A 6,000-nucleotide genomic window follows, 5' to 3' on the forward strand; every position below is an offset into this window, starting at 1 on the left:
CTTTATATTTTTATATATATTCTTTGTTACATTTTAAGATTTACAAATAATTTATTGTCTTATTCAAATATCTGAAACGGATATAAACGTGAAATTATTACATATTTCCTAGTCGGCGAGAGACTTATGCAAGCCGATTTTACCTTCTATTTAGAATTCGAAACAGATTTTTATGCAACCGTTATGGTGAACTGTTAAGCATTTGTGATGAATAATGGAAAATAAAAATCATATTATACTATTATTATAATTTAATAACTAAGCTGCATAACAATACAGATAAATAACAAAAAATCTATTTATATTTTCTGAATATTTATTTGAAAATTTTGTCAAATGCAAACAGTGTAATATTAATATCAAGACCCATCTCTTATATATATTTATATTGTTTCTTATAGGGAATAGAATCAAAGTTTATTTTATTAGTAAACTTATAGTAACGGATAGCAGCTACTTCACAAGTATAAGCACACGCTCAATTTTGTTTTGTTTTATTAATAAGTTTAAGGCAGTTTATGCCACACACTATGTGGAACCAGCTGCCCACTGAAGTATTCCGTGAGTGTCCATGGGTGGCGGTAATACTTCACGTGAGCCTTCTGCCCGTTCCACACTTATACTTGTGAAGTGGCTGCTATCCGTTACTATAAGTTTACTAATAAAATAAACTTTGATTCTATTCCCTATAAGAATCAATATAAATCGAAAAAGTAATTATTAATTACATAAAGCAATTATAATACTTTTTCTATCCAAGAGATGTATGGATTGTGTAAGGATCATGACAGATTTAGATTGATGATACTTCGTAGTGTTGAGGCACATATTTAAATCACATGGGACACGACGCTGCATCTATAGTAAGGGAACGAAACATACTGTGTTTAGTGAAATAAATGATATTGATTTGTAACGATACATCAATCTAATCGCAATGATACTATATAATCTGTAACTTAAGAGGCTTTTTAATATAATTTTTATTATAATATAATAGAACATTTTATCGCAAACAAAGACAACATGTTTTTGATACATTGTATATTAATACTTCAAATATAACCCGTGACAATTCGATGTGAGGGTCTATATCAATTTATTGTAGAAGCCGATTGTTTTTTAATTTTATATAGTCCGTCGATACTATGTCGATACAATTGTCATACTTAATGTCACTTTTTGTCACACAAATAGACGAGTTAATAAAATAACATCGTTTCTACGAACATAGGTTTCCGAAATTGGACATCATAAAATATTTTGTTTACAGATTTGGCCATGAAGTCCATTAAAAAAGTATACAATTTTGATAAAACTTAGTAACAAAGAAAGTACTGCAACACAATATTAATGCTAGATAACAGAGATGTGCCGTATTTTTAGAACGTCTTATTTTTAAAGAAAAATAAAACGGAAAAGAACCCTCATGCATTTTGTTGGCAGGGTCTTGTCTTGACAAATATTGTTTTAAAAGATGTAATACTCGAAGCGGAGTTCCAGGCCCGCAGCATCTAATTATTTAGTTCTTAAATGAATCTTGGAAACGTAGTTCCATTGTCCATTAGCGTAAAGAATACGGAATATTAATTTTGTTTTTAGTGAAACTCTATTTGAGCTTTTAGTTTTATGCTTCGTTAAAAATGATTGTGTTTTCGAATAAAATACAAAATACTTTGCTAGAAGTAATTTCAGACTAATTCACAGACTTATATACTTACAGTATAACCTAAACATAAACATAAACTTGTACAATATTTACATTTAAAAAAATATAACATCGAAGTCAAGTATTTAACGTTGTTTTTTTATTATATAATAAGGGTAGAACAGTATCGAGACTAAGCTCAGCCAAATTACTTGACTTGATCAACATTTACAATAAAAATTACGAAAACGACGCAAAAATTTGAATTTACTTATCATTAAGCGTTTTTTAAAGTTTTGTAAAATACTTGAAACATATTTCCTGTTTAACTCCCAAGCGTATGTCAAATTTCAACATTTTCTAAAATACTATTCAAAAGAATAAGTTTTCATTTCTATGTAGAAATTATTTCGGATAAAGTTATAAGCACCTTAAATATTTTCTAAGCTCTAAAGCAACTGTAAAGCTTGGCCAAAATGTAAGCAGCCCCAAGAGATATGGCTGGAAGCTGTACTCTATATTTAATCACGTTCTAAAACGTAATATCTTAGATCCAGTTAATATGTATTTAGAAATTTGAAATTTACATTCATAAGTTTTTTTTAAACTTTTATGAATGTTAGATATATACATATTCACCAAAATCATTGATATATTCTTTATAGACTTCATCGTCAGTTTTATGACTTATATATGTAAAAAACATTTAAAAACTTATAATGAAGCTCTTTACTCTGATTATTAACAGTTAGACAACACAAAAAAACAAACTTCTTCTTCGGATACCATTATTACCAAAGGTAGATTGTAAAAAACGTGAATTGCCGGGTATCTTGTGCTAGTCTAAGCACCTCCTCGGCGGATGTGATGCCCGTCCACTCCTCTATGTCCCACAACCATGACTTCTTCCTTCCACTAGCCCGTCTCTTGCCTTGAATTTTGCATATATATATGCTGCAATAAGTCGTATCGCTGATGACGCAAAACGTGCCCGACATGCGTCTTTCCGTTATTTAACAGTCTGCATTAAGGTCTCTTTCATTCGGCGCTCTTATGTTCCTGCTGATGCGAACCATACCCCTGTCAAACCACATCCCAAAAGCGTCTGTGTCTTCTTTAATATTCCGTGGCTCACAGCCTGTATTGAGCCTGTATTATACAGAGTGTACTGGCCAGATGAGTAAGAGTAGAACCCTACATAAAAAAAACAACAATGAATAATGAATAGAAGTTATTTAAGAAATTACACATAAATCTGTAATTTATTGTCAGTCATAAAGCACATAGTATAGACATTGAGTATACATAGCACTGGGTTTTTAGAAAGAAGAATCTATCGGTAGGTACTCATCCTAATGGTTGGAACGGACGGCTTCGTGGATTGAACATTGCTTCAACACACGCTCTGATAATTGAATCAAAATGAAGACTTTATATAAATGTCAAGTATTTCTTGTGTTTAATGAGTGTTAATTTATGATGGCTGATGCTGTCACTTCTAGATTGTGTGAGCCAACTGAAAATGAGTGTCGTTTATTTGGTAAAAGTAACTGTGCTTTTTCTGTAACATAATTTTGACAAAACAAATTTCTTTTCGTTACAAATATTCCTTACATGAGTTTATACCCAAAATATACTGAGTAGAAAATGGAGGCACCAACAACCTGAAATTCGCATATAAATCAATTCAAAGATGACACAGGCATCCGTTGAATCCGCATACATATTAATAAATCATTATTCGCATGGATTCGGGCCATATCGGGTACAACTTGAATTTCCTTTCGAAACGGAACGATATTGGATTGTAATTACGACTCGTAAATTCAATAACGATGAAGAATATGGAGAACAGAGCAATGGTTAGGCGAAATGAAGATTTTTTTGTTAAGGAGACTTAATTGCATGAAGCCTTTTTATAATGTTCAACATGAACTTTATATAAATGAAAAAATACATCTTAGGGATTTGTATTTGTATAAAGAGAATATTTTATACTTGTATAAAGAGTTTGATAGTGTATGTTCATTATAATTACGTTACGTATACTTGAAAGCTATGTAGTTTTTAATAGAATCATAGAAATACATAAAAGTTACTTATAGAGTGACTCTCATCCTTGAGACTGTAGGTTCGATCACCGGCTGTGAACCAATGGACTTTCTGTCTATGTGCGCATTTAACATTAGCTTGAACGGTGAAGAAAAACATCGTGAGGAAACCGGCTTGCCTTAGACCCAAAAAGTCGAAGGCGTGCGTTAGGCACAGAGGGCTGATCACCTACTTGCCTATTCGATTAACAAATGATCATGAAACAGATACAGAATGAAGGATAGGATCGTTAGGAGCAGCTTGTCTTAACCCAAAAATTCGACGGCGTGAGTCAGGCACAGGAAGTTGATAATTATATATATATATATATCATGATAACTTGCATATATAATTGATTGATTGATCATGAAATAGATACAGAAATCTGAGGTTGTAACGCCATAAAACATGGTATAACAAAAATACAGATAGAGTACTGATAAGAAAATAAGGTTTTCATTCGGGCAAAATTTACAATCACGAAACGTATCAACGAAAATCCCTTAAATGGACTTGAAGGAGTCTCAAGAAATTATAAGCTTTTCCAAAAGCAAAAGCTGTTGAAGATAGTTGAATGGAAACTATGTATTCTGTAGTTAAGTACACGATTTAATAAAAGTATTTTCAAATTCTTGTATATAAAATAAGAATGATTAAAATAGTTATAACAACTGTAAGTTCCAGACAACAAAAAAATTACAATTGACCCCTATTTGAAACCAAATCGTATTTAAAGCGATTAAAAATCTTTTAAAGCCGAAACAATAACTCTCCCCGAGGTTGTAGGTTCGATGCTCGTGCACCAATTGTCTTTCCTTGTGCGCAATTAACACTCGCACGGTGAAATGCCGGTTTTATCATATTATTTTCGGTATCGTATCGGCATGACAAAAGAAAATCGTTGGTGTGAGGCACAGATAGCTGATCACCTACTTGCCTAATAGAAAAAAACTAATATTCACGAAGCAGATCATAAATTGGAGGCCCAGATCTAAAAATTGTAGCGCCACTTGTTTTTCTTTATAGCTTTAATAACGCTTTGTACATTTTTTATTTAGCCACTATTATATATAGGTTATTCTTTATGTCTTTAAACAACACAATGTACAATTATTTATTTAATAAAGTTTTACCACACGCGTTACGGAATAAAATAAAAAGTTCAGTCTAAGAATAACAATAAAATCTGTTTTAAGCATCTTTAACGGGCAAACATAGCATGCTTTATACTTAACTGTAGCTAATAAAATTCTTACAGACTATACTCTTGTTATTAGATTTTTTATATGTGACTTTAAATAAAAATCTTGTGTTTATTACCGACGACTTCTTATTGTTTTGCTGTGAAAAATTTGGGTTTTAAAATAAAAAATGCCCGAATTCACTTCACGCGTATGTATACGATTATACGTCAGACAATTAAATATCATTTATTACACTGATACTTTAAAACCTATAATAATTAAATTAGGCCCGGTTTTTTTTTGCAAAATATTTTATGCGACTTAAAACGAAAGAGATCACAAAACACAGCCGAATTAGATATTACGTCTTTCTCAAATGTTTGAATCCTTTTGTGTACTGTATATTACGTATTCCATATTTGCTTATGAAAAAAATAAATATATCATTTCGATAAGTTATTGTACAGTTTTGTAAAAGTATATTTTCCTATTAGTCACAGTATATTTCGATTGGTATTAAATTTTCCTCAAACCAAATACCAATGTTATCCCACAAATATTTCTTCGAAGTTCTCCGACTTAACCGCATGTTTATTATTTATTTATTCCGCTCTGTGTATATTCTGTAGTCGACATACGATATATTTACTAAGATTCCCATGAGATCTGTGCTTATACAGGTTCTTTAAGTAACAAGGTTTTCATCTGGGGCGTGTCTAAACATATTTTAACATCCATAGCTGAACATGTGTCTTAAATAATAAATATGTGGTAAACATAATTTTTTATCAAATTTTACTCAGAAAAAACCGCATTCATAATACTTCATTTAAGATACATGACTGATGACGAGATTGACATATGTCAACACATTTTGTAATGGGACATACAGGAGCCATAGAGCTTATAGGATGTATATGTACATCCTTCCATCTGTACCCGTCCTGGGTCTGTATTCAGGCAAAAAATATCTTTCTTAGTAGACATTTCAACGATAAAAAAGAATCAATAAGAAATATCACAATTATACTATTCTAGATGTACTCAAGTTAAGCAAGTACCGTGGTGTAGACAAAA

Source organism: Pieris brassicae, chromosome 3, assembly GCF_905147105.1.
Source record: "Pieris brassicae chromosome 3, ilPieBrab1.1, whole genome shotgun sequence".
NCBI lineage: Eukaryota > Metazoa > Arthropoda > Insecta > Lepidoptera > Pieridae > Pieris > Pieris brassicae.